Consider the following 8,167-nt stretch of genomic DNA (forward strand, 5'->3'; position numbering starts at 1 on the left):
CAAAATATTGGACCAGGATGTCTTCAAAAATTACATTTATACCCACATAGCCTTATTTTCATACCACAAAAAACCGTCATAGAAAATTGTTGTGCCAAAAATCAAGAAAACCAAATGAAAACTTTTAAATAACTCACATCATAAAGTTTTCAGAAAATTAATAGCAATCAATACATTAAAAATTGTACACTGAATTTTATTTTATTACAAACTGTTCAAGGATGATTTTCATGATGATTTGAAATTAATCAATATTGAAAGAGATCATTCCAAATGATGAATTGTTTTTCCACATTGGTTTTGACATGACTTCTTCAAATTCAAATATATAAAGGTAAACTTTATTTTACTTACGAAATTCCATGAAGTGAAAAATAATGGTGCGAATACTTCCATATCGAGTACCCTCTGATCCGTTATATTGGTCAAATCTCTCTTTTTATTCAAACATAATGCCACATAGCCATGATGAACACACACGAACAGATGAAAAAATGGTCCAACACGCTTAGGTATTCGGGTTCTTCTGAAAATTGAAATATTTTCCATTGAAAGTTTTATCGAGACTTTTCGGTGTTTATATTTTGAGCACTTTCAAAAACAATAGCTGTACCTGAAATTTCATACAACGTTCATTTACAAATTGTGAGTAACAGGTTAGTTTTGATCAACCGTAATATCGTGAGTGAAATTTATGTTCATGAAAAATTGAGTTCAAATCAACTCACATAAATCATGAAGGATTCATAAGTACAATCATATATAATATATCAAAGTCGCAATATTGTGTTAGTCACACCATTGATAAGTTAGTAATGGCTTGATCGATTCTCATAATTTTATCTTTTTCGGACCCGTCTCCGGCCGAAATAGCAGAATAACTATTTAAAACATTCGAGAAACTATTATGGTGCGCGCAAAGACTATCGAAGTTATGACATTTGTGATTGAGCGTGCATGAATAACTGTTATGCCCTAATAAAAGCAAAGGCGGTAATATCCAGTGTTATTTACAATGCCGCGAGGGAGAAAGTCAAATCTTGCAAATCAATCAACTGCAGATGAAGACGAAATTGCACGAAATAAGTGGCATTTTTTATTGTTGCCCGTCTATTTTTTGCAGTAGATATCATTTTTGGCTCTCGAGCTACTCTTTTTGCTGTTTGAGAGCTGAAATCAACTAATAACTCAGTTATTTTCTTTATTACATATTGGATGATTGTAAATAGTGTATGTATGTAGTATACAGTACTATATACTACATATTTTGTTTCGCGTTGGAGATACCGGAATACCTTATTTGAAAAAGTAGCTTACAAATCGATTTTGACATTATTTTTAAGAATAGAACACAAGCACTACAGGAATAACCTAAGGCGCTCTAAGAGCGGTGCCTATGCGAAAGTAGAGATTCACATTGGATATGAATTGCTGGAGATTAAATCCATTTGGAAAAACGTCCTTAGGAAGTTTATTCCACTCGAGCGCTGTTCTTCAAATGAAAGAGTTTTTTAAACAATGAAATGCGAGGTGTACTGAGTTGAACCTCAAAACGATGAGCAGCCACAGGCCTTCGCGTATTTCTGATATGTACCGCTCTTCTATAGAAGAGAGACAAATCTCCAACCTTTCTTCGATGTTCCGGACTATTAAGGTTGCAGGTGATGTTCATGTCTCCAATCAAGCGGATGCCTCTTTTCTGGATGGAATCTAGCAGCTTCAGGGAGTGTTTGGGGGCGGAGCTCCATACATGAGAACAATACTCTAAAGAAGGTCTGATCAGAGCTTTATAAAACATCAAAAGTTGCTGATGTGTGTACAGTTTTCTGGTTCGTAACAGTGTTCAAAAATTTTGAGAAGCGGCTTTTGCAATTCCATCGACGTGATTGTGCCAAACAAACTTATCGAAGAAAGAATATGGGTGACATACGATAGAAGGTCGCATGTTGATCTTTATTTCTGAAAGCCATATTGATGATTGTTCAAGATGTTAAAGCCTTTCAAATATTTGAGGATGTGGTGGTTTATGGCTTTCTTCATGATTTTTGATATCACTGATAGCAAAGCAACTAATCTATAATTATCTTGAAGATTTTTCTTGCCCTTTTTGGGAATAGGTTGATCACGAGCAATCTTTCAACAAGAAAGAAAAAGCCCTTGCTTGTAAGACAGGTTGACAAGTCTGCAAAATACTGGTGCGAGTTCATTTGCGCAATTTTTAGGAAAGATGACGGGCACTTCATCAGGACCAGATGCCTTGATGATATGAAGCTGTTTCAAAATTCGCCTGACTAGACGTTGCCGAAAAATAATTTCCGGCATTGTAAATTCTAGCGTGGGAATAGTGGGTGGTGCCTTTTCCAGATAATCGACTGTGGAGTGGGAAGCAAATTGTTCAGGTAGTAAAATTGCTTTTTCTATGGTTGTTGTTGCAAACCGAACCATCCGCTTGTGGTAGTTGTGGAATTGTTGATTATGTAAAGTTTTGATTAACAGCTTTAGCTACCGGCCAGAAGGATGTAGACCCGTTTGGATTGGCAAGCAGTTTTTCCATAATTATTTGATTGTGAAGATCTTTGATTTCATTTATCCTAATTCTGTAGCTGTTGCGAGCATTAACAAATTCAGATTGATTTTCGGCACTGGAGTTTTTGCGCCACTGCCAGGAGGAGAGATTTTTGGAGGTGACAGCTGGCTCGCAATTTCTGTTGAACCAATATTTGCCGTTAGAAATTCGTTTCATTGAAAACAAAAATATGAAACCGTTAGTTCCGAAGCACAAATAGATGGATATTTAGAGCTGAAACAAATAACTAGCCAGGGGAAATTTCGGAATTGGTCTTGAAGATCCTCCCACTCAGCAGATCTATAAATACCAAACTTTGCACGGCTTTGATTGTTCTCCAACATCAATCGGTATTTCACTCAATACTGAAACAACACTCAATACTAAATTCATATGCGGCGTTTACCGCATATGAATTTAGTGATCTTCTATGATATTATCTTAAACCACATTATACAAAGATTTGGGGTTGCAGCATTTCCTCTCGTTGACAGGAGAGATCGCTTCTGATGAAAAGAGATATTTCAAAGTTACGTCTGAATCAGGAGTGGAAATCATAGCCAGGATATAGAAAATTGTTGAAGCACTGACTTTGGTTTCTGAGAGTGCAAGAATATGGAGACTATTTGTTTGCAGATGTTGGTACACTGGTTTTATAGTTGAATCATTGTCTGAGAATTTATAGTCAGTCAACCTTATGGAGTTATTATTGGAGGACGATGGAAATGAAAAGTAGATGGCGCCGATACCGTGTCTCCAAAAAAGAGATAAAAGATTGAGATGGAAAGTGTCGTAGTGAAAAGTTGTAAATGATTAATTTTTATGTTTCTGACAGACTTTGTCTTCGTGTCGTGCTCAGCCAGCCATTTGCGTTGCAATTTATAGGTATATAAGAGGTTGTTATTAGTAGTGAATTTTTCTGATTCTGATCTGGTTTTATTGTTTTCTTCGTAATCAGTTTGTGTTATTTGTGCTTTTAGTAGTTATTAGTTTGTATTATTTGTACTTTTATAAGACAATAATTGTGAGTGAGCTGTGACAGAACATCGAAAAAAGGTAAAAATATATTCAATTATTATATTTCAAATTTCATGTTATTAGATCCCTCCAAATGTATTTCCAAAATGAATTATTCAACAAATGAAAGTGGGTGCACTAGGTTAGGTTGCAGCAACTTTGGAGAATTGGTATTTACTCACGACCTGAATAAATTATGCAGTCACCAAAATGAAGTTAAATGGTCATTGTTTGTCCAAATAATCTTGAGACATATAATATTTCACCTTCTGATGCACCCTCTCCACATTTCTAATCTGAAAAATCATACATTAATACATTCGGCTAGTACCTTTGTGACAAGTGACCTAATTTTCAAGTTGGTGTTGGTCATTATTTCAAAATATGTGATGAATGGGCACTGACTGGTGAAAATTTTATGAATAATAAGATTATTTTTATCGGCAAGTTTACCTTATTGAGTTGTTAGCCTTTTGTCCCTTTTAAAATGTTATCTTCATTTCCAGCTTTTACAATTTTATCTTTATTTCCAGATGTCTGGCAATAAATGTGCCTACAACGAATGTGGACTCTCAACTAGAAATGACCATAGTTTGAGATTTTTCCTTTTTCCAGTCAAACATCCCACAAAATGTAAGTAGCAGATTACAGCCGTTTCTGGGCCTCCCCCCACCACTATGACGTATTAATTGCTTTTTTTGTTGTTGTTTAGTAACATCAAGGCGATGTGACCTTGAAGGGTCTGATGCAGGGATCGTTCAGAATTTTTTTTTCATATGAGATTTTTTGGTGCGTGTGTGTGTGTGACATAGTGACGTAATTACATTTGATTAGTGTGTGTGTGTGTGTGTGTGTGTGTGAATGCACGGTACAGGGTTTCATCATGTGCTTGTCTATGTACAAACATACGTCTGCATACTTCGAAGATCCTTCAAGTAATGAATGTTCCATCGGTGTGAGCCCACCAAGTTAGTAGTGATGTGACGTCACAGCAGCATCCGTCCAACGGTAAGAGAGCAAGATGTTCACTCCACGACGTGTGGCTGAGTAATGCGTATTCATCGGTCTGCCCTCACCTCTCCCGTTGCGATGGAGGCTGTGACGTAACGCATCGCTCTAGCCCCGCTCTCGATGGCCGAGGACTGTCTGCCTAACGTCTACCCTCTACGAGAGCGCAACGACCACTGCCTCTTCGTATCGACATCTGTTATCGCATCCAGTTGGGAGGTGGGCTTGGCTGTGACGTCAGGCATCTCTAGTGGGTAGCAACTAGCAATGTGAATCTTTCACGATTTTATGGTGGGGGTGACTCGCACTGTTTAATATAAAAGAAATGCCTGGCACACTATGAAATCAGTAGACGAATATATCTGCAACATTTAACAATTGTAGAGTGTTATTCAGTTCGTAATAGAAGGAAGACGGTGAGTGTATTTGTCTGTTGGAAATTGTTTATATTTTCATGCATATTTTCATCATGTCCGTTTCAAAAGTAGATTTGAATAAAATTAATAATTTGATTGTACAGGAGGTTAAATACTAGAGCAAAAGGCTTTATCTTCATTGCCAATTGATGAAGTGTACATAATTCAAAATATGTCATCTTATTCTACACGATTTGGTAAATCAATTTTATTAACTTTGGAAGATGTGAGCAATGATGAATTATTTAAAACATGGCTACCAAAACGTATTTCGTTGCAATTTCAGTGATGATGATATAACTTGTATCAATTCATCGGGTGGTAAATATACGGTGACGTATTTAGGACAGAGCCCACAAAGTTTTGCTGGCATGAAAACGCGATATCTAGTCAAATTCAATATGATTGAATAATAATTGTAATTATTTATAGTGAATTTCTTTAGGTCATAGCATACAAAGTTTTGCTGGTATGAAAACGTGAACTCTAGTCAAATTCAATATGATTGAATAATAATAGTAATTATAGTGAATTTCTTTTTGTTTTAATAATATTCATATATCAGATGATAATTATATGGAAATATAAACATTACTAACTTAGTTGAATACACTCACTTTGTAGCTACAAGTAAAATGGGAATGTGAGTATTATATCATGGAAACAAGTTGGAGGTTGCTTATTGTTTTTTTATTCGATTTCAGTTCCACCATTCAAAGATGTGGATGCAGTATGCAAGTCAAGATTGGATCGATGTTGTAGATCTTAAATCATCGGTTCAACATTTGTCGTCTGAATTGAAGGTGTTGGGTGATGAAGCCGAACATGCAAGCGTTTATGATATGAGTGTATGCTATGATGAAAAAAAAAAAGAATTATGTCTTCGTGATGCTGAGAACTATCAGAGTGGTGCAGAAGTTTGTAACAAATTTTTGGATAATGAATTGGAACTGTGGCAACTTTGTGAGGTTATGATTGAACTGAACCTGAGAAGATTCCTGTATAGCCTCCAACCATACTTGCCAGAATGGATCAAAAAATAGGAAGGTAGGTGAACAAAATGTTCCACAAAACGGCACATTCCAAATATAACCGGGGTAGATGTCATTCTCTCGTTCGAAAAGATGTTTTTACTCAGACTGTTTAGTAAGTTGTAGAGTGGTGGACATGCAATCAGGGCTTGCAAATAGAGTTGACATAACAGTGATTGTTTTGATTGAGCAGAGCCCCTGGCTGCAAATTCACCACCCTACCGTCAATCATATATGTAGATAGAAACATGCCCATCCTATAACAGTCTGGATCTACAAACTGGTGGGACCTTCTGAAAAGCTTGAATAAGGGAAGATTGTTGTTGAACTTGTTTTCAGCATCCTGGTCAGTAGCGATTTCGTCAAAGTTGTTGACGGATTCAGACATAGGCAAATGATGGTGGTTCATCGTCGGGAAGATCATAGTGTGCGGATAATTGGCAAAAGGTGGAGAGGCTGTTTGTTGAATCACTGCAAAATTTTCCTGGATTTGAACATTTTTTCTCTTCTGCATTTGTCCTTCCATGATGTTGAAATTGGTAGTGTTGAGTTTGTCTGTTAATTATTCGACAATTTTTTTAGAACTGAAGTCTGATTTACTCTTATTAACGTTTGGATAATTTTCAACAAGAAGCTGGGGAGAAATCGGTAGTATCAGACCAGTTTAGTGGGCTAAAGAAACATTCATCAAGACTTTGAGAAGGAGAAATGGTGCCAAGGATTGATGCAGCATTTCCTCTCTGAATTGCAATGCTGATTCGTTGTATTTGAAATGATCTTGCTCTAGAATCGCCTGTTACTGTAATTAGTTTTCGACCTATATCTCTGAAAAAATTGAGAGCAAAGGAACCAGAGCTACCAAATGTTTCAATGGCAATTGGATAGAAAATATATCGATGTTACAGACAAACATATTTCCACTGTTTCATTTTCTCAGCATATTCAGCGACCCCACCAGATGTTAGCGAAGTTGAATTGAGTTGAGAGCGAGCCAAGGTATCAACACAGGTGAAATCCCAAACCAAAGGTTTTCCATGTCTCCAAGAAATGAGAGACATTCCATCAGACCGTTTTCCATCATCTCGGCTAATTTCAAGAGGATCAATCACAGAAGGATATTGGCTGTTGACAATGCTCGTTCAATTATGTCATTCACTGCATAATATCGGGAGAAGCGACCTACACTAAATATACAACTGAGGCCATGTGTACCATTTTCATCAACAACGAAATCGCACCGGCATTGGTGATTAACACGAATCAAACACCCTAAATGAATACCTATTGAAATTCTGAAACTTTCGTCGTCTGATAATGTTCCCAACGAAGCAACGGGAAGTGCGTTGAGCCAGGCACCAGATTCCTTAGTTGTTACAGCTTTGAAGCGAGCTTGATCTATAAGGGAGTCTTTAGCTGCATCCATGAGTTCTGTAGATAACATCTGCAATAAAGAAAAATCCCAAGATTTTGAGAGACCTTGTTATCAGGTATTGTGAATTTGATTTTTCCATCCATATTTTTTCAGCTTTCAAATAAAATGAATCATCAATATCAAAGAAGAATTTTGGTAAAATAAAATGAATCAGATGCTTTACACTGTTGAAGGAGGAGAGAAAAGCTTGTAAAGCAAGTGAAGATGATTGTCGGCTGCCAATACCACCCAGATTCACTGGAAGCGAATCTTGGATCCTTGATTAGTTTCTGAAATTATTGTTGGTTACTTGTTCCAAGATTTCTCGAAGTGCTGAATCGAATTGTGCTAATTCTTTTCGACATCACCATGTAGGGCTACTTCTTAGGGTATACAATAATTTAGGAATTGCTAAAGAGTGCTTCAGTAAAAAGTATCCAATGTGAGTAGGAAAGCTCTTGATATGTGAGGTCATCAAATTTAGGAAAGTTGTTTTTTTGACTTAAACGTTCAGCCAAATATTCTTCTGAAAGTGGTGCACCAAGTAGAGTCAATTTGTGCCTAATAACTGTTTTTATTCCAGGAGTTACTTGAATTCTTCTATTACTGATGCATCTTGTGAATTAAAAAAAATATTTTCGCATTTTTCAAAATTCAATTTTAATCCAATTTCTTCAGAGGACGATAATATATTTTTGAACTGACTGAACACTATATC

At 36.4% G+C, this 8,167-nt stretch overlaps 1 long non-coding RNA gene across 2 annotated transcripts; it reads right to left on the reverse strand.

The window, feature by feature from the left end:
* Positions 1-326: 326 nt before the first annotated feature.
* On the reverse strand, positions 327-7,494 carry LOC111508912 (uncharacterized). 2 transcript variants are annotated; one of them, XR_012468231.1, is made up of 3 exons: positions 7,320-7,494; positions 3,766-3,879; positions 327-526 (listed from the first exon to the last, which is right to left on the reverse strand). It is a non-coding gene; the product is annotated as an uncharacterized lncRNA (long non-coding RNA). The 2 variants fall into 2 exon arrangements; XR_012468232.1 differs by lacking the exon at positions 7,320-7,494 and adding an exon at positions 4,037-5,098.
* Positions 7,495-8,167: the final 673 nt, after the last annotated feature.

The sequence above is a fragment of the Leptinotarsa decemlineata genome, unplaced genomic scaffold, assembly GCF_025532065.1.
Source record: "Leptinotarsa decemlineata unplaced genomic scaffold, Ldec_3_MD MMD2_tig00078406, whole genome shotgun sequence".
NCBI lineage: Eukaryota > Metazoa > Arthropoda > Insecta > Coleoptera > Chrysomelidae > Leptinotarsa > Leptinotarsa decemlineata.